The sequence below is a fragment of the Aotus nancymaae genome, unplaced genomic scaffold (genome assembly GCF_030222135.1).
Source record: "Aotus nancymaae isolate 86718 unplaced genomic scaffold, 86718_ANA_hifiasm-v0.15.2.pri h1tg000286l, whole genome shotgun sequence".
Lineage (NCBI taxonomy): Eukaryota > Metazoa > Chordata > Mammalia > Primates > Aotidae > Aotus > Aotus nancymaae.
The window spans coordinates 403,809-425,362 of record NW_026988701.1 but is presented as its reverse complement, the minus strand read 5'-3'; the positions used below and the strand labels follow the sequence as shown (position 1 = coordinate 425,362).

The 21,554-nt window shown below is 48.3% G+C and overlaps 2 pseudogenes; one reads left to right on the top strand and one right to left on the bottom strand.

Annotated features, from left to right (window-relative positions):
• The first annotated feature begins 613 nt into the window (after positions 1–613).
• On the top strand, positions 614–6,759 carry LOC135273144 (selenoprotein W-like; annotated as a pseudogene).
• Positions 6,760–9,027: 2,268 nt separating this feature from the next.
• LOC105712390 (rab-like protein 6) lies at positions 9,028–18,520 on the bottom strand (annotated as a pseudogene).
• Between the last annotated feature and the right edge of the window lie 3,034 nt (positions 18,521–21,554).

Genomic DNA, 21,554 nt, shown 5'->3' with positions numbered 1-21,554 from the left:
CTCCAGCCTGGGTAACGAGCGAAACTCCGTCTCAAAAAAAAAAAGGGAGAAAAAAAAAAAAAAAAAAAAGAGCTCCTGGCCTCTTCTGCACTCACAGCTGCATCACAGCCACTGCTAGGAGCTGGGTTGGGTGCGGCTAGTCAGTCCCTGCCAGCTTTTTGCTATCCCGCCTGCTTGTTCCTTCCAGCTGCACCTGCGGATTGGCTGGTGCAGCCCTCTCTGCATTTGCATGGCTCACTTGCGCCTTATGTGTACAAGATCGTTCCACGTGGTGGGATCCACATGACCCCTGCAAGCCTTCATGAATCACTTTGAGCCATGTATTCTAGCTCTGAGTATTAGGAATAAAACCTAATACCATAGTAGCAAGGGAAATGCAAATTTAACACATGGAGACTAAATGGCAAATCAGATGCAAACACAGCAGTGGAGGTGAACTAGCTGGCGCAGTCCTTGGGCTCACACTCAGCACCTGAGGATACAAGAATTGTTAGGGAGGTTCCATCCTTACTGAACTGGTTCCTGCTGCACTCATGCAGACCTCGTGCGTCCAGGCGGGAGGTTCGGTGTGGCCCGGGCTTCTGCTTCCCGGCGGATGTGGCAGCCCCAAGCCATGGCTCTCACCATCTGAGCCGTTTATTGTGGCACTTGAGGCTACAAGTCCAAGTATCTTTAGCTCAAGAAGTTAGAAGATGAGTTCCCTGGCCACCTCGACATCTCCAGCGAGGGAACTCCCCAGGCCACCGAGATCTTCGAAGTAACGGTAGCTGGGAAGTTGATTCACTCTAAGAAGAAAGGCGATGTCTACATGGACACGGAAAGCAAGGTTCTTTTTTTTTTTTTTTTTTTGAGACGGAGTTTCGCTCTTGATACCCAGGCTGGAGCGCAATGGCGCGATCTCGGCTCACCGCAATCTCCGCCTCCTGGGTTCAGGCAATTCTCCTGCCTCAGCCTCCTGAGTAGCTGGGATTACAGGCACGCGCCACCGTGCCCAGCTAATTTTTTGTATTAGTAGAGACGGGGTTTCACCATGTTGACCAGGATGGTCTCGATCTCTTGACCTCGTGATCCACCCGCCTCGGCCTCCCAAAGTGCTGGGATTACAGGCTTGAGCCACCGCGCCCGGCCGAAAGCAAGGTTCTTTACTTTTTTTTTGAAACGGAGTTTCACTCTTGTTACCCAGGCTGGAGTACAATGGCAGGATCTCGGCTCACTGCCTCCTAGGTTCCAGCAATCTCCTGCCTCAGCCTCTAGAGTAGCTGGGATTATAGGCATGCACCACTATGCCTGGCTAATTTTATATTATTATTATTTTCTTTTTTTGAGATGAAGTTTCGCTCTTCTTACCCAGGCTGGAGTGCAATGGCACGATCTCATCTCACCGCAACCACCGCCTCCTGGGTTCAAGAAATTCTCCTGCCTCAGCCTCCCAAGTAGCTGGGACTACAGGGTGCACCACCACGCCCAGCTAATTTTTTTTTTTTTTTTTTGAGATGGAGTTTTGCTCGTTACCCAGGCTAGAGTGCAATGGCGTGATCTCAGCTCACCGCAACCTCCACCTCCTGGTTTCAGGCAATTCTCCTGCCTCAGCCTCCTGAGTAGCTGGGATTACAGGCATGTGCTACCACGCCCAGCTAAATTTTTTTGTATTTTTAGTAGAGACAGGGTTTCACCATGTTGACCAGGATGGTCTCGAACTCTTGACCTCTTGATCCACCTGCCTCGACCTCCCAAAGTGCTGGGATTATAGGCTTGAGCCACTGCGCCCAGACTTTTAATATTCCCTTTTTTTAATATATATATAAAGATGGGGTTTCACCATGATGGCCAGGCTGGTTTTGAACTCCTGACCTCAGGTGATCCACCCACCTCGGCCTCCCAAAGTGCTAGGATTAACAGGCGTGAGCCACCGAGCCCGGCCAAAGCTGCATCTCTCCAATGCCTTCATCTTTCTTCCTGTCTTCCCCAGGAAGACAAGCAATGAACCAGAGCCTTGAAACAATGGGCCACGGAAGGTGCTATATCCATGAGACCCACAGCGGGCCATGGGGGTGTGTGGGGGGGTCCCAGCCAACAGGCAGCACCAGTCCCACTGCCACTTCTCTTCTCCACCCCTGAGTTTCCACTGTACCAGGAACAGGGCTGCTGCTGTCTGGCTCTGGTGTCTCTGGAGTGAAACTTCCTCTCTTCCCCCTGTAGAGTCCCCTCCCTCACCCTTCCCATATCCCAGGTGGAGCCCAATGACCCTTCCCTGTGTCCCCTACAAGGCCCAGTACCTCCTGGGTGGGAGTGCAGTGTGAGGTCTCCTCCCACTCCATTCTCTCTGTTAACCAAGGACCTATGTGTGTCTTGAGGACACAAGTGGTTCATGCACCTGTTATAAAAACAATCCCCAACCTAGTGCATCCACAAGCCTCACATGCCCCTGTGTTTATTGTTCCAGTGTTTCTGTTTCAGGTCAGTCTTTCCATGTCTGCCTTTTTATCCTTAAATAATGTGCTTAGGAGGCTGGGTGTGGTGGCTCAAGCCTGTCATTCCAGCACGTTGGGAGACCGAGTTGGGCAGATCACTTGAGGTCAGGAGTTTGAGACTAGCCTGGCCAAAATGGTGAAACCCCATCTCTAATAAAAATACAAAAATTAGCCAGTGGCTGGGGTGAATGCTTGTAATCCCAGCTACCTGGGAGGCTGAGGGGAGAGTATCGCTTGAGCCAGGGAGGCAGAGGTTTCAGTGAGCAGAGATTCTGCCACTGCACTCCAGCCTGGGTGACAAAGTGAGACTCTGTCTCAAAAATAGGCTGGGCACAGTGGCTCACACCTATAATCCCAGCACTTTGGGAGGCCAAGGTGGGTGGATCACCTGAAGTCAGGAGTTTGAGACCAGCTTGGCCAACATTGCAAAACCCCATCCCTACCAAAAATACAAAAACTAGCTGGGCATGGTGGCAGATGCCTGTAATCCCAGCTATTCAGGAGGATGAGGCAGGAGAATCACTTGAACCTGGGAAGTGGAGGTTGCAGTGAGTCAAGGTTATGCCACTGCAGTCCAGATTGGGCAACAGAGTGAGACTCCATCTCAAAAAAAAAAAAAAAAAAAAAAAGGAGGGAGGATGTTCCAACGTGTCCAGCCTGTTCAATTTAATTGCCTCCAGCATGAGTGACAGAGACTTTGTCTCAAAAATAATAGTAAGTCTGGGCATGGTGGCTGATGCCTGTAATCCCAGCACTTTGTGGGGCTAAGGCAGAAGGATCTCATGAGTCCAGGAGTTGGTGACCAGAATGGGAAACATAGTGATACCCTGTCTCTACTAAAATATGAAAATTAGCTGGGCAAGGTGAGGTGCACCTATAGTCCCAGCTGTGTCGGAGGCTGAGGCAGGAGAATTGCTTGAACCCAGGAGGTGGAGGTTGTGGTGAGCTGAGATTGCACCACTGCACTCCAGGATGGGCAACAGAGTGAGATTCCATTTCAAATAAATAAATAAATATTAAAAAGAAACAGAGGATGTGAGTTTCCAGATTTAAAAGGCACACTGAGGACTCAGGGCAAATGGGGGAAAGGTACATCATTGTGAAATTTCCAAACACTGAAGACAAACCAGGGAGGAGAAAATTTAGGTTTTGCACAAAGGACTAAAAATGGGAATGGCCCAGGCTTCTCAACAGCAGTGCCAGAAGCTGGAAGACACTGGAGCTGAAACTTCAAAATGCTGATGGAAAATGATTTCTATCCCAGAATTCTATGCTTTACCAAATGCTGTATGAAGTTTGAGATTAAAGACACTTATGAGCTGGGCACTGTGGCACATGCAACTCCAGCGCCTTGGGAAGCCAAGGCAGGCAGATCACAAAGTCAGGAGTTCGAGACCAGCCTGGCCAACATGATGAAACGCCATCTCTACTAAAAATACAGAAATTAGAAGGGCATGGTGGTGCATGTCTGTAATCCCAGCTACTCAGGAGGCCGAGGCAGGAAAAATCGCTTGTACTTGGGAGATGGACATTGCAGAAAGCCAAGATTGCACCATTGAACTCCAGCCTGGGTGACAGAGTAAGACTCTGTCTCAAAAAAAAAAAAAAAAAAAAACCAGAAAAAACAAAACAACTTTTTGGTCACCTGAGATCTCAGAGATTTTCTTTGTAAGCCCATTTCTCTTTTTTTTTTTGAGACAGAGTTTCGCTCGTTACCCAGGTTGGAGTGGGATGGCACAATCTCAGCTCACCACAACCTCCACCTCCTGAGTTCAGGCAATTCTCCTGCCTCAGTCTCCTGAGTAGCTGGAATTACAGGCACATGCCACCATGCCCAGCTAATTTTTTGTATTTTTAGTAGAGACGGGGTTTCACCATGTTGACCAGAATGGCCTCAATCTCTTGACCTCATGATCCACCCGCCTCAGCCTCCCAAAGTGCTGGGATTACAGGCGTGAGCCACCATGTCTGGCCAGCCCGTTTCTCAGGAAAGCCATGGAAGCTGGATTCGATGACTCACACCTGTAATCCTAGTAGCTTGGAAGGCCAAGCAGGGTGGACTGCTTGAGACCAGGAGTTTGAGACCAGCCTGGTCAACACAGTGAGATCCTTGTCTCTACAAAATAAATAATTATGGCCAGGCTCGGTGGCTCACACCTGTAGTCCCAGTACTTTGAGGGGGAGACGGTGGATCACCAGAGGTCAGGAGGTCAAGACCAGTTTGGCCAACATAGTGAAACGCTTTTTCCACTAAAAATACAAAAATTAGCCGGGCATGGTGGTTCATGCCTGTAATCCCAGCTACTCGGGAGGCTGAGGCATGAGAATCGCTTGAACACAGGAGGCAGAGGTTGCAGTGAGCCGAGATCATGCCACTGCACTCCAGCCTGGGTAAAGGGAGCAAAACTTTGTCTCAAAAAATAAACCAAAAGAATTAATTAGAATGTGCTGGGCACAGTGGCTCATGCCTGTAATCCCAGCACTTTGGGAGGCTGAGGTGGGTGGATCACATGAGGTCAGGAGTTCGAGACCAGCCTGACCAATAAGGTGAAACCCCATCTTTAAAAAAAAAAAAAGAAAGAAAGAATTAGAAGGCCATGGCTGGGCGTAGCAGCTCATACCTGTCATCCCAGCACTTTGGGAGGCCGAGGCAGGTCGATCACTTGAGGTCAGGAGTTTGAGACCAGCTTGGCCAACATGGTGAAACCCTGTCTTTACTAAAAATGTGAAAAAAATTAGCCGGACGTGGTGGGGTGCCCCTGTAGTTTCAGCTACTTGGAAGGCTGAGGCAGGAGAATCACTTCAATGTGGGAGGTGGAGGTTGCAGTGAGCTCAGATTTCACCACTGCACTCCAAGACAGAACAAGACTTTGTCTCAAAAAATACATAAGTAGGAGGACATGGAGGAAACATGTTCTTAAGACCTCTTGAGAGTATGCCATGGGCAAAAAAACCCATTATATATATTTAAAGAAGTGACGGAGGGTGGGCATCAGCAAAATGATGGGGCAGCCACAGAAAGGAAGATGGGGCCCAGGTAGCAGAAGCCAAGAGCACGAGCCAAAATATGTCTTTTGAGATGGAGTCTCTCTCTCTGTCGCCCAGGCTGGAGTGCAGTGGTGCGATCTCAGCTCACTGCAACCTCTGCCTCCCGGGTTCAAGCGATTCTTCTGCCTCAGCCTCCTGAGTAGCTGGGATCACAGGCACTCACCATCATGCCTGGCTGATTTTTGTATTTTTAGTAAAGGCAGGGTTTCCCCATGTTGGTCAGGCTGGTCTCAGACACACGACTTCGGGTGATCCACCCACCTTGGTCTCCCAAAGTGCTAGGATTAAAGATGTGATCCACCGTGCCCGGCCAAAGATATGTATATTTATACAAGTGATATATATATATATATATACACACACACACACACATATACATATATATATATATATACACAAAACCTGCATAATCTTTTCCCTCTAAACTTCTAAACTGTTTTATGCTTAGCTTGGTGTTTATTTTTCACATTATATGCTTTTCCCAAATGTCATGCTGATCCTTAACTGTCTGCATATATATATATATATGTATTTACAAAACAATTTTTTTTCTGACAGGGAGTCTCGTTCTGTCACCCAGGCTGGAGTGCAGTGCTGTCCAGCCACCCAAGGCTGGAGCTAGGAGCAAGGCATCACTGCCCAGATTCCTGAGTCCAGTGGACGCTTGTGCGGGACCCATGTCCCTCAAATGGGCCCGTGCAGCTCCACACTCCAGCTACCTCCCCTGTCACATCCTCACCTCACCCCAGACCTGCCCAGGCTGCTCTTGTGGCCCCCACCTTCTGCCTGCAGCCAGCGGGCCTGCAGTTCCTCCCACTCCAGGAGTCAGCATCCCAAGCCCACAGTCTCCATGTGACTCAAGCCACCCCTCCCTAGCTGGGAGCCCGGAGGGTCCCTTCCTCCTGCCATGGGGCCTCCTACGTCTCCCCAGCACACACCCTCCCAGGTGAAGCCCTGAACCCCTCAGCGTGGCCCAAGGCACCTCTATCCACCCTGCTGCACCCCATCCTCTGCCCCTTGAGGCCTGGGGCAGCCAAGCTGGGTGAACTTTCCAAGGGTCTAGTGGAAGGAGCCTGCTGTTGGGAGCTGCTTCTGGAGGTGAACAGGTTCGTGGGCTGTGACAGTCCCCCATGCTTCCTCCCTCACACTGTCAGGGTGTTATAGTACAGCCAAGATCAGCCAACTGTACAACCAGGAGGATAGCCACAGGGCAGCGGAGAGGAAGCGAGAGCTTGGGTGAGAGGTCATGTCTGGTGCAGGGGCAAGCGGGAACCCCCACAGCCCACGGATGGGGCACAGGGCACAGGTGAGTTATTAGCAGGGCTGCACACCACCCTCTCTGCCCAGCGCTGCTGCAGGCCGCCGGCTGCTCCAGTGGGACCAGCTTAGGCGCCCCTGATGTCTGCTTGCTGTTGGTCTGTGCATGCTGGGGTGCATATGGGGTGACCTCCACTGTGCTCTTTTTGGGGAGACCAAGGACTCAGGCAAGCAGAATGGTAAGAACCACAAACAGGGAATGCAGACGGGAGTGGAAGGGAGCAGAAGGCACGTGGCCCTGTGTAAACCCATCCCAGGACCCAGCGCAAACAATGGTCTCTGAGCCCTCGTAACCACAGAGAGCTGGACGTTCTGGAGTCAGCTGGGAGAATCAACTCTTTCCCAAGCCGAGCAGCAGCTGCAAGGAGGGGGGTTGCAATCATTTAGTTTTGAGACAGGGTCCTGCTCTCTTACCTGGGCTGGAGTGCAGCATCAAGATCACAGCTCACTGCAGTAGACCTCCCCAGCTCAGGCAATCCTTCGGTTTCAGCTTCAGCTTCCCAAGTAGTTGGGACTATGGGCACAGGCCTCCATGCCCAGCTAATTTTTTTTTTTCCAGTATTTTGTAGAGATGGAGTCTTTCTGTGTCGCCCAGGCTGATCTTCAACTCCTGGGCTTAAGCAATCCTCCTGCCTTGGCTTCCCAAAGTGCTGGGATTATAGGCATGAGCTACCATGCTCAGTGGGGAGGGTTGCAATTTTAATTTTTATCTTTATTTTTTGAGACAGAGTCTCACTGTTACCCAGGCTAGACTGCAGTGGTGTGATCTTGGCTCACTACAACCTCGGCCTCCCGGGTTCAAGTGATTCTCATACCTCAGCCTCCCAAGTGGCTGGGATTACAGGTACCCATTACCATGCCTGGCTCATTTTTTGTATTTTTAGAGATGGGGTTTCGCCATGTTGCCCAGGCTGGTCTCAAACGCCTGAGCTCAAGCAATTTCCACACCTCAGCCTCCCAAAGTGCTGGGATTACAGGCATGAGCCACTGCACCCGCTCTGAGGTGACTTCTTGATGCTGCATTTTAAGAGAGAATTTGTTCCTGGGAAAGGCTGTGTGTGCAAGACAAAACCAGTCTCCCACTCCTCTGTTTGCCGACCCAATTCCTCTCAGGGCAGAGGTTCAGAAACATCCCCTGGCCCTCACTGGCTTCATCTCAAGAACGAAACTACAATAAGCACCTTTTCCACGCACCACTGCCTGAGCCCTCGGCCCAGCCTCTGCCAGTTTCAACCGTGTCCTTGGATTGTCATTATCACCATTTTCTTTTTTAATCAATAGATCCCAAATGTGTTTTGTTAAACAAATATTAACTAACATCTTTCCTATATGAAGCACCCATGCAAAATGATTACGTAAGAAAACACAAAAGCCCCAAAGATAAATGGACCAAGAACACAGACACTCAATTCACAGACACACATCCATGCACTTGGGCAGGGGGAATGAGTCCACTAGATGGGACTGGCCACCCACTCTGTGGCTCAGGGAGCCTGCCTGGCAGGAGTCAGCACCAGGCCCAGCGTCCTCTCTGAGACACCTGTGGGTGCTGGGCCCTAAATGCACAGATGGAAAGCTCGGGAGGGAGTCCCAGCTGTAATGTCTTTTAGGCTGACTGATGCGCCACTGACGCTATGGCAACCCCCATGACCCACACACACACCTCCCGAGGGCCTTCCAGAATTAGAAAACCTGAAGTAGCTGGAAGACATGGAAAACGGAAGGACGATCAACACCTGTGGCACCTAACTAACCTGAGACCTTCTTCTGTCGTTTCTTATTCCTGCCTCAATTGACAAGGTCTTTCGACTTTGCAGCCGACCTTGGCCAACTTCGTGACTCCACAACCTAGGACCCCCTCCCAGCTTGCCAAATACCACCCTAAAGTTACTTATGTAACTTTCCACTACCTCAAACTTACAAAACTAACTCCTATCCTACTGCCCTCTGTTGACTTTTTTCGGACTTAGCCTGCCTGCAGCCGGGTGAATAAACAGCCATGTTGCTCACACAAAGCCTGTTTTGGGGGGTCTCTCCATTCAGAGTGCGTGTTTTAACACCAGTGAGGCCTGGGGTTGGACAGCGCTGAGCCCCTTCTAGGTGAAGAAGTTCACCTCTGGGAAACCCGCGTTCATGGAAGATGGAGGTCTCGGGGACCCCCGTACACAAGCGGCCACTTGCTTCTGCCAAATCACTGCTTGGTGATGTCGAACATCATGACCACCCTGTTGCAGTTCTTGTACACGTCCAGGAACTCGGCATCCAGGGCCATTTCGGATTCCACCTCCTGTGGGTCATTCTCAATCTTCAAGCCACTGTCTCACTTTTTAAATTTTCCTTTGTCCACCACGTCTTCAACTTTCATGATGTCATCCGTGATCTTGTAGCTCCAGTAGATGCTGGTGACCTGGATCTCCTGCGTGGGGAGAACGGCCTCCTCCATGAACGGCCGGCCCTGCAGGCGGTGCCACAGTGCCGTCTTGCCGGTGTTCCTGTCTCCCAGATCACTGTTTTCATGTACTGCACCCCGTTGGTGAAGCGCCTTTTCGACGCTTGGTTCAAGGACTGCAGCCTGGCAGGAATGTTCTTGTCCCAGGGTCTAATCCAGCCCCACCAGCTTCTTCAGGGCGGAAAACAAGCTCAGCAGCAGAAGACAAGGGGCGCGACTTGCACCATGTCCCGGAGGCCGGGGTCCCGGCGGTGGAGCGTGGCCTGGAGCGGCAGCTCGGGAGCCTCAACCTCGGCGGCTTCACTCCAGCCCCACGGCCTCAGGCACGGCCGCTCTCCAGGCTTTAATGCCGCCATCTTGGCGCTGGCTCCGCGGGACGCCGGGGGAGCCAAAAGCCGTATTTTTATGTTATTTCCATTTAAAAACATTGGCTCAAAACAGAGACATAGACCAATGGAACAGAGCAGAGACCACAGAGGAAATACCACACATCTACAACCATCTGATCTTTGACAAACCTAGCAAAAACAAGCAATGGGGCAAGGACTCTATGTTTATTAATAAATGGTGTTCAGAAAACTGGCTAGTAATGTGAAGAAAGCAGAAACTGGATCACTACCTGTCACCTTACACTAAAATTAACTCCACATGGATCAAAGATTTAAACATAAAATGTAGCCGGGCATGGTGGCTCAAGCCTGTAACCCCAGCACTTTGGGAGGCCGAGGCAGGTGGATCAAGAGGTCAAGAGTTCGAGACCATCCTGGTCAACATAGTGAAATCTCGTCTCTATTAAAAATACAACAAAATTAGTTGGGCATAGTGGTGCGTGCCTGTAATCCCAGCTACTCAGAAGGCTGAGGCAGGAGAATTGCCTGAACCCAGGAGGCGGAGGTTGTGGTGAGCCAAGATCGCGCCATTGCACTCCAGCCTGGGTAACAAGAGTGAAACTCTGTCTTAAAAAATAAAAAAAAAATAAAAAATAAATAACACCATAAAAACACTAGAAGAAAACGTAGGCAAAACCATCCAGGACATAAGCATAGGCAAGGACTTCATGACTAAAACACCAAAAGCAATGGCAATAAAAGCCAGGATAGACAAATGGGATCTAATGAAACTCCAGAGCTTCTGTACAGCAAAATAAACCACCATTAGAGTGAATCAGCAACCAACAGGATGGGAAAAAATTTTTGCAATCTACCCATCTGACAAAGGGCTAATATCCAGAATCTACAAAGAACTAAAACAGATATATAAGATAAAAACAAACAACCTCATTCAAAAGTGGGCGAAGGATATGAACAGACACTTTTCAAAAGAGGACATATATGAGGCCAACAAACATGAAAAAATGCTCATCATCACTGGTCATTAGAGAAATGCAAATCAAAACCACACTGAGATATCATCTCACGCCAGTTAGAATGGTGATAATTAAAAAATCTGGAGACAACAGATGCTGGAGAGGATGCGGAGAAATAGGAACACACTTACACAGTTGGTGGGAGTGTAAATTAGTTCAACCATTGTGGAAGACAGTGTGGTGATTTCTCAAGGATCTAGAAATAGAAATTCCATTTGACCCAGCAATCCCACTATTGGGAATATACCCTAAAGAACTACAAATCATTATACTATAAAGACACATGCACACGTATGTTCATTGCAGCCCTGTGTACAACAGCAAAGACCTGGAAGCAACCCAAATGCCCTCAATGGTAGACTGGACAAAGAAAATGTGGTACATGTACATCATGGAATACTAAGCAGCCATAAAAAATGATGATTTCGTGTAGGGACTTGGATGAATCTGGAAATGATCATTCTCAGCAAACTGACCCAAGGACTGAAAGCCAAGCACCGTATGTTCTCACTCATAGGTGGGTGTTGAACAACGAGAACACGTGGACTCAGGGAGAGGAGCATCACACACAGGGGACAGTTGGGGGGGTAGGGGAGAGACAATGGGGGTGGGGAGGGAGGGGAGGGTGGGGACTGGTAACATGGGGGGAAATGCCAGATACAGTATTCGCCTAAAGTAAAATAAATAAATAACTTAAAAAAAAAAAAAGAACTTCCTTCAGCTACTTTTAGGACTGGTCTGCTGGCAACAAATTCTTTTAGTTTTCTTTCATTTGAGAATGTCTTGATTTTCCCATCTTCCTGAAGGATATCTCTGATTGATACGGAATTCTTGGTAGACAATACTTATCTTTCAGCACTTCAAAAATGCTGCCTTTTCATTTTCTGGCCTCTGTAGTTTCTAATGATAAATCCAGTATCATTTGAACTGTTCTTCCCCTCTAAGTTAGGTGTTACATCTTTCACTGCATACAAGACTTTTTTTTGTCTTCGGTTTTCAGAAGTTGATTATGATATATGTTGAAGTGGATTCTTTTGGGTTTATCCTATTTGGGTTTCACACATACCTTTACTGACACTACAGAGGAGTTGCTGGTAGTATGTGGCCTCATTGCTGCCATGCATTTGTGAATGGGAGGGATGCCTTGTTACTACCCAAAGGAGATAGAAATCCAGGCTTCCCATGTGGCCTCTACTGATACCACTGGGCAGAGGGGCTCATTACTGCCCCACTAGGATGAAAGTCCCAACTCCCTACTTGGTCTTCTCTGATACCCCTGTAACGGGGGTGTTCAGCTTGGCAAGGGTCAAGGCCAGGTTACCTAATTGGCCTTTGCTGGTATGGGTGGTGATGGGACCATAGTTTTTTCTATGGTGCCTAGCTAGAGTAGAGCAGTTACTGACCAAAAATATCTCGGCGCACTCTGACCTCCACCTCCCAGATTCAAGCAATTCTTATGCCTCAGACTCCCGAGTAGTTGGGATTACAGGTGCCCGGCACCACACCTGTCTAATGTTTATATTTCTAGGACAGACGAGATTTTACCATGTTGGTCAGGCTAGTCTCTGTGGATCAAGATGGCCAGGGGGAGACCTATGTTAATTCTAGCTAAATAATTATAAGCTTGTTTGGTTCAAAGTACACTTAAGTTTATGTAGCAAACTAAACTGTATTATTGCAGTTAATTAGAAATCAAACAGCAACAGGAGGCCTAAGGTAAAGACCACCTGAGCGCGAAGTAACACCGGGAAACAATGCAGGGTGGTTGTGGAGCAGGCAATACTGCTCTAGTCCTACAAATGCCTTCTCAACATGGAGAATATATGAGGGTCTGGTAAAGAGGGCTTATGCAAAGACCTCTGAGAAGGGAGGCGACCTCTGCTCACAAGATCTGGGAGGGTCTTTGTAGATGGGAGCTGGCAAGGAGGAGAAAAGCATTGCAGGGCAGAGATCCTAGAACACCTCAGCCTCTGCCTAGGTTCTTGGAATATGGAACGGTTTTAATTGCTCTATGCTCTCAATGCTTGGGAGATAAAAGCCCTTGATGCATTGGGTGGGGTCAGACAGGGTGGCTCCTCATGCCAGACTTCTGATGCAGCCGCATCCTGGTAACAATCAGATCACTAGTTTAGCATGTCTTAGAAGCATCTCAAGTACTCCCCACCATCTTACCTACCACTTCACCCTCCCCTTCCATGCCCGTAAGATCAATGAATTATGCACATAATCAAAGTGTTTGGAGCCCAGAGCTCGGGGCCAACCACCAGGACTAAGGGCACCAATGAATGGGGCTGGGGCTGGTACTGAACAGTCTCAAACTCCTGACCTCAAGTAATCTACCTGCCTTGGCCTCCCAAAGTGCTGGGATTACAGGCATGAGCCACTGCATTCGGCCTTTTCTTTTTTCTTTTTTTAATTGAGGCAGGGTCTTATCATGCCGGCTAGGTTAGTCTTCAACTCTTGGCCTCAAGTAATCCTCTCACCCTGGCTTCCAAAAGTGGTAGGATTACCGGCATGAGCCATTTCATCTCACCTAATGAATTCATTTTGATGACAATTAAGAGAAAAAAGTTATCTATTAAATAATTCTTCCAATTCCCTTAAAAACATCCGTAAGTTTTTTTGGTTGTTTTTTCATATCCATAAGTTTAACTAAAAAACAGTCATACAAATCATGGAACTTACTCTTACCTTGTTCACTGCCATTTGCACAAATGTTAAGACTGATGTATACACAAGCCCGCGTGGAGAGGCCAGATGCTGAGTAATGCGCTCAGAATGGTGATGTACAGGACAAAGTCACATTTCCAATGCCTCTCACCAACAAAATGATCAAGCCTAGATGAATGTGTAGGTGCTACACCATGCTACAGAGGAGGCAAAGGAAATCCAGACAGGCCAAGCAACTTAGCCTGGAACTGCCCGTTAGTGGCCGCTCCATGATTTAAGGTGAGAGGTGGTTTACCGCAAAGCATGTGCCTTTATGTTATTCTGTTTTTATTCATACACAAATTACATGAAAGGTAAAGTGTTTTTAGAAAAATTATTCTGGGCAAAATATAAAATTAACTGAAAAGTACGGTTTTGAGAGGAGAGGTCACATTTCCCCTTCTGATCATGTAGCATTTAATTAAGAACACAGCAGAGGTGATGGGAATGGTGTGTATTTCGGTGGCTGAGGCACCTGCACGTCTCTAGATACCTGTCAAAACTCACAGAACTGTATACCAGAAAGAGTTTACTGCATGAATGAATAAATAAAGACACAGCAAGGCACTGTGGCCTTTTACAAAGATTAAATGACTGGAAGTGGCCCTGAATTTTACCCACTCTTTCCAGAAATTAGCTTAGGATGAAAGGGAATTGCAGATGCAAATTTTATAAGCCATCTTGCAGGCAGTGAGTCAGAAAAGAGGCCAACCTGGTGGCCCAACATGATAAGACATGTGAGTCAGCATCTATGAAAAGTGGCCACCAACATACTTTTCAAATACATTTGCCAGATTTATGCTACTCACAGCACCAAAATAAGGAGCTTGGTGGACAACCGCTGTGCCTTCTTCTTCCTTCATGTAGTTGTCAACGAGCACAGTGAAAGCGCCATTCTCTTTACACTGGAAAAAAAAGGCAGCAGGCTTCAGCGATGAAATATTACTGTATTACAATGTTAACTTCGTAACAGTTTTTTTAAAGAACCTGAAAACTTTCAACATGTAAAATTATTTCTAGAAATAGGTTGGGAAGAAACATGCTAATTCAATACATTTTTCCCATAAATAAAAAGTTACTACTTATAAATCAAATAATTATCTGGAGACTGGCAGATAAAAATTTCTAATTTCCTTGGTTACAAACTGATGATTTTTTTTGTTTTTTGATTTTTTTTTCCTGAGAAGGAGTCTTGCTGTCACACAGGCTAGAGTGCAGTAGTGCAATCTCGGCTGACGGCAAATTCCACCTCCCAGGTGCAAGCAATTCTGCAGCCTCAGCCTCCTGAGTAGCTGGGATTACAGATGCCCACCACCACGCCCAACTAATTATTTTTGTATTTTTAGAGGAGATGGGGTTTCACTACTTTGGCCAGGCTGATCTTGAGCTCCTGACCTTGTGATCCTCCTGTCTTGGCCTCCCAAAGTGCTGGGATTACAGGTGTGAGCCACGGCATCCAGTCCAAACTGATGTTTTTCATCAGTTCTCCCTTCCCCCATTTTTGCTCCTAGTATGCAGTTGAGGATATTCACTTACTGGTACATTTTCAATCACTGTATGTATATGTTTTGCTTCTCTTTTTCCTTTTAACTCAGCTCAAATTATTCAGTTATAAAGGCAAATCTCGAAAGGAACAGGTGGGAGTCACAAGTAGTAAGTTCTATTTACAGGTAACTCCACCACCTTAAGACTCGGGAAATGTGTTCAGTTTTATTTTCTTTGCAACAGCAATATCATCACGTTAATTCATATAATGCTAAGAAACCTACTCTTCCTACTTTCATCTCTTTACATTTCTTTCCACAAACCATTGTTTCTGCCAAACTGGCCCTTTGATGTCCTTCCTTTTTGCATTGGTTAAAAAGTATTTTCACCTTTAACTCCTAAAATCCTGTGAAAAAGCTATTAGTATTCCCATGTCTTAAAAATATTCTGGCTACTTAACATTCTGACAGTTCAAAGATGGAGTACTGAGCATCCAAAGAGGTGTTCTGGGGGATTCTTTCCAGCATGGGTACCTCTCCCTTGTGCCTGCTCATATCTGTCTACTCTTACATTTCTCCCTCAAGTGGTTGGGACCCAGAAATCTTTTGTGAGATGGGGCAGAGGTCATTCTCTGTAGCTACTTCCTGCTGAAAAGGGACATTGAGGGTCTTCAGGGTCCTTCCTCCTTGAGTGCTGTCATGGTGAGGAGGTTTTGGTGATTGTTGTCTCTTAGAAGATTTCACTCGTGCTGTCCACAGGAGACATATGGGGACTTGGTTGTCCTGGAGGGAAAGAGGTTGATATCCCCATCACAAGACCATTTGAAGTCTGATGGTTTCTAGATGGGAGGAAATAAACTGAGAATATTCAGAGAGCAAGGCTCAAAAAGGAGAAGGAAGATAGAGGCCAGGGGTCCCAGGAAAGGGAAGAGCTCTGAGAATGAAGACAAGGTGACACCCCAGCAGAGTCAACTCTTGATATCCCTTTACCAAAGATCAGAGGCCTGGTCTATAAGATCTCTTCTATGCTCCTGGAGCTGTTCTGATCTGTTAACAGAAAAATACAAGAATTATGTAAGAAATCTGAAAACTAAAGAAAAGAGATACTGTAGCTAACCTTTGACAAGTAATTTTCCATTCTGATATTTGAAGACAATGAGCTTGAAGTAGGAATCCTTAAGTCTTCTCTTGGATTATGTATTCTGTTGACACCTAAACTGTCATTAAACTTTCCATTGCAAGGTGATTCTAGGACTGACATCATGGTATATGTGGCTAATAAACATCTGGTCTGTTCCTTCCCTAGAAGTTTGGTAATAAAATCTGCTAGAATTTCCTTCTGTAAGACTGCAAAAGATAAATGTTGAGTGTTTATATTTTTCCCAAATGATGTCTAAATAATGTGTGTGCTGTTTAAAAAGTCACCATGAATGAATGAAATATAGCACAAATGATGTGTCTCTTTTCCAAGTCCATCTGCTCTGAGCTCCAGCTGGCTTGGAGCTCCAATCACTCTGAGCTTCATTTTGCTCTGCACATCATCTGCTCGGAGCTCCATCTTACTCTAAGCATCATCTTTTCTGAGCTCCATCTTCTCCAAGCTCCAGCTTGCTCGGAGCTCCAATCACTCTGAGCAACATCTTGCTCTGAGCATGATCTCCAAATTCCAATGGCTCAGAGCAATGTTTGAAGTGCCAATCACTCAGTTCAATCTTGCTGTGAGCATCACGTTTCTGAGTTCCATCTTACACCGAGCAACATCTGCTGCAACCTCCATCTTGCTTGGAGGTCCTTCTTGCTTCAAGCTCTATTTATTCCAAGCTGAACGTGCTCCAAGTTCCATCTTGCTCAGAGCTCCAGTCACTCCAAGCACTATCTTTCTCTGAACACCATCTGCATAGACATTTATCTTACTCAGAGCTTCATCTAGTTGGAGATCCATTTACTCTGAGCTCCATCTTGCTGGGAGTTCTAATCACTCTATGCTCCATCATGCTGGGAGCTCCAATCACTCCCAGCTCCATTTTGCTCTGAGCAACCAACTGGTCGGAACTCATCTTACTCTGAGCAACATGTGCTCTGAGCTCCACCTTGCTAGGATCTATAATCACTATGGGCTCCATTTTGCTCTGAGCTCCAAAACCTAGCAACATCTCCTCCAAATTCCATCTTGCTTAGAGCTCATTTTTGCTCAGAGCTCTATCTACTCCAAGCTGCATCTTGCTCAGAGCTCCAATTGTTCAGAGCAATGTTCAGAGTGCCAATCACTCCAAGCTGCCTCTTACTCTAAGCACTATCTGCTCTGAGGTCCATCTTACACCAGCAACATCTGTTCCAAGCTCCATCTTGCTTGGAGTTCCTTGTTGCTCAGAGGTCTATCTGATCTGAGCTCCATCTGGTTTGAAACTTCAATTACTTCAAGCTCCATCTTGCTCTGAACACCATCTGCTTGAAGCTCCATCTGCTCTGAGCTCATCTTGCTTAGAGCTCCCATCACTCTGAGCTCCATTTTGCTCTGAGCACCATCTGCTCAGAGTTTCATCTACTTGGAGTTGCATTTGCTTCAAGTTCCATCTTTCTCAGAGCTTCAATCACTCCAAACTCCATCTTGCTCTGAGCACCCTCTGCTCAGAGCTCCATCTTCTCCTAGGTCCACCTTGCTGAGATTTCCAGTCACTTCCAGCTCCATTTTGCTCTAAGCACCATCTATCTGCTCAAAGCTCTACCTTACTACTGTGAGCAGCATGTTCTCTGAGCTCCATCTTGCTCTGAGGACCATCTGCCCTGAGCTCCACCTTACACCAAGCAACATCTGCTTCGACTTCCATTTTGCTTGAAGCTCCTTTTTGTTCAGAGCTCTGTCTGCTCTGAGCTCCATCTTCTGTGGAGCTCTAATCACTCTGAGCTCCATCTAAAACCAAGCGATGTCTATTCCAAGCTCCATCTTGCTTAGAGCTCCTTCTTGTTCAGAGATCCATCTTGCTCAGAGTTCCAATGGCTCAGAGCAATGTTCACAGTTCCAATCACTCCAAGCTCCATCTTGCTCTGAGCTCCACCTTACACCAGGAAACAACTTCTACAAGCTCCATCTTACTTGGAGGTACTTCTTGCTCAAACCTCTACCTCCTCCTAGCTCCATCTTGCTCAGAGCTCCAATCACTCTGACCTCTATCTTGCTTTAAGTGCCATCTGCACAGAGCTTAATTTTTCTTGGAGTTCTGATCATTCTGAGGTTCATCTTGCCCTGAGCACCATCTACTTGGAGCTCCAGATTGCTCTGATTACCATCTACTTGGAAGCAATTTCTGTGAACTCCATCTTTTCTGAGCTCTAATCACTCTAAACTCCATCTTGCTGTATTATATGCTCAGAGCTCCATCTTGCTCTGAGCACCATCTACTCTGAGCTTTGTCTTTCTCAGAGCTCCGACTGAGCTGAGTTCCATCTTGTTCTGGGCACAATTTGCTCAGAGCTCCATCATGCTCTGAGCACCATCTGCTCTAAACCCCATCTGCTCAGAGTTCGATTTACTCTATGTTCCATCTTGCTCAGAGCTCCAATTACTCTGGAGTTCCATCTTGCACTGAGCACCATCTGCTTGAAGCTCCATCTCACTGTGAACAACATCTTCTCTGAGCTCCATCTTGCTCTGAGCACCATCTCCTTGGAGCTCCATCTTGCTAAGAACTCCAACCACTTCTAGCTTCATTTTGCTCTGAGCACCATCTACTCAAGAATTCCATCTTGCTCTAAGCACCATCTGCTCAGAGCTCCATCTCACTGTGAACAACATCTTATCTGAGATCCATCTTGCTCTGAGTGCCATTTCCTTGGAACTCCTTCTTACTCTGAACAACATCTGCTCCAAGTTCCATATTGCTCAAAGCTCCCTCAGCTCCAAGGTTCATCTTGCTTGGAGCTCTAATCACTCTGAGCTCCATCCTGCTGTAAACACCATCTGCTCTGAACTCCATCTAAAACCAAGCAATATCTGCACCAAGCTTCATCTTGCTTACAGTTCCTTATTGATCAGAGCTCCATCTGCTCTGAGCACCATCTTACTCAGAGCTCCATCTTGCTCTGCACTCCATCTTACACAGAAGAACATCAGCTCCACGTTCAAGCTTGCATCGAGGTGCTTCTTTTCTGAGCTTAATCTTCTAAGAGCTCCATCTGCTCTGAGCTCCATCTTGCTCAGAGCACCATCTGCTCTGAGCCCCATCTGCTCAGAGCGCCATCTGCTCTGAGCCCCATCTGGCTCAGAGCTCCATCTGCTCGGAGCTCCACATCGCTCAGAGCCCCATCTGCTCAGAGTGCCATCTGCTCGGAGCTCCAAATTGCTCAGAGCTCCATCTCGCTCTGTGCTCCATCTTGCTCTGTGCTCAACCTCGTTCAGAGCTCCATGTGCTCTGAGCTCCATCTCGCTCAGAGAGCTCCATCTCGCTCAGAGAGCTCCATCTCGCTCTGAGCTCCATCTCGCTCAGAGCTCCGTCTGCTCTGAGCTCCATCTTGCTCTGAGCCCCATCTTGCTCTGAGCCCCATCTGCTCTGAGCCCCATTTTGCTCTGAGCCCCATCTGCTCTGAGCCCCACCTCACTCTGAGCCCTATCTGCTCAGGACCCCATCTCGCTTTGAGCCCCATCTTGCTCAGAGCCCCATCTGCTCTCAGCCCCATCTTGCTCAGAGCCCCATCTGCTCTGAGCTCCATCTTGCTCAGAGCTCCATCTGCTCTGAGCTCCATATGCTCTGAACTTTATCTTGCTCAGAGCTCCGTCTGCTCTGAGGTCCGTCTGCTCTGAGCCCCATCTCGCTCTGAGCCCCATCTCACTCTGAGCCCCATCTCGCTCTGAGCCTCATCTCGCTCTGAGCTCGATCTGCTCTGAGCTCCATCTCACTCGGAGTTCCATCTGCTCTGAGCTCCATCTGCTCTGAGTTCCATGTTGCTCTCAGCTCCATCATGCTCTCAGCTCCATCTGCTCTGAGCTCCATCTTGCTCAGAGCTCCATCTTGCTCTGAGCTCCATTTGCTCAGAACTCCACCTTCCTCTCAGCTCCATCTTGCTCGGAGCTCCATCTGCTGTGAGATCCATCTTGCTCAGAGCTCCATCTCACTCAGAGCTCTAGCTGCTCTGAGCTCCATCTCGCTCTGAGCACCATCTCACTCTGAGCTCCATCTGCCCTGAGCTCCATCTCGCTCAGAGCTCCATCTTGCTCAGAGCTCCATATGCTCATAGCTCCATATGCTCTGAGTCCCATTTTGCTCTGGGCCCCGTCTGCTCTGAGACCTATCTGCTCTGAGACCCATCTTGCTCTGAGCCACGGGTCCACCAGGACACAGAGGGAGGACAGACCCCATGTCCAGGGGTCCACATCACACCAGGACACAGAGGGAGGACAGGCCGCATGTCCAGCAGTCCTTGATACACGATGACATAGAGGGAGGAAGGCTGGGCCCTGTGTGCACACGTCCACATCACACTAGCACACAAAGGGAGGACAGGCCCTGTGTCCAGGGGTCCACATCACACCAGGACACAGACAGAGGACAGCCCAGGTGTTCAGGGGTCCACATAACACCAGGACATAGAGGGAGGAAGGGTGGGCACTCTGTCCACATGTCCACATCACACCAAGACACAGAGGGAGGAGAGGTCCCATGTCCAGGGTTCCACGTCACACCAGGATACAGAGGGAGTACAGGACCTGTATCCAGGGGTCCATGTCACACCAGGACAGAGAGGGAGGACAAGCCCCATGTCGAGGGGTCCACGTCACATTGGGACATAGAAGGGGAAGTCTGGGCCCTGTTTCCACATGTCCACATCACACCAGGACACATAGGGGGGACAAGCCACATGACCAGGGTTCCACATCACACCAGGACTTGGAGGAGAGGCCCAGTGTCCAGGATTCGACATCACAGCAGGACACAGAGTGAGGAGAGGCACCATGTCCAGGGATCCATGTCACACGAGCACACAGAGGGAGGACAGGCCCCATGTCCACGGGTTCACGTCACACCCGGACATAGAGGGAGGAACGCTGGGCCCTGTGTCCACACATCCACATCACACCGGGACACAGGGAGGACAGGCCCTGTATCCATGTGTGAATGTCATACCAGGACACAGAGGGAGGACAGGGCCCATGTCCAGGGGTCCACATCACACCAGGAAAAAGAGGGAGGAAGGCTGCGTCCTGTGTCCACACGTCCACATGACAGCAAGACACACAGTTAGGACAGACCCCATGTCCAGGGGTCTACGTCACACCAGGACACAGAGGGAGGACAGGCTGCATGTCCAGTGGTACTCGTCACACGACGACATAGAGGGAGGAAGGCTGGGCCCTGTGTCCACACGTCCACATAACACTAGCACACAGAGGGAGGAAAGGACCGGTGTCCAAGGACCACATCACGCCAGGAAACAGAGGGAGGACAGACTGCAAGTCCAGTGGTCCTCATCACATGATGACATAGAGGGAGGAAGGCTGGGCCCTGTGTCCACACGTCCACATCACAATAGCACACAGAGGGAGGACAGGCCCCAGGTCCAGGTGTCCACATAAAACCAAGACACAGAAGGAGGACAGACTAGATGTGCAGGGGTCTACATCACACCAGGACAGAGAGGGAGAACAGGTCCCGTGTCCAGAGGTTCACATCACAAGAGGACACCGAGGTAAGACAGGCCCCATATCCAGGGGTCCA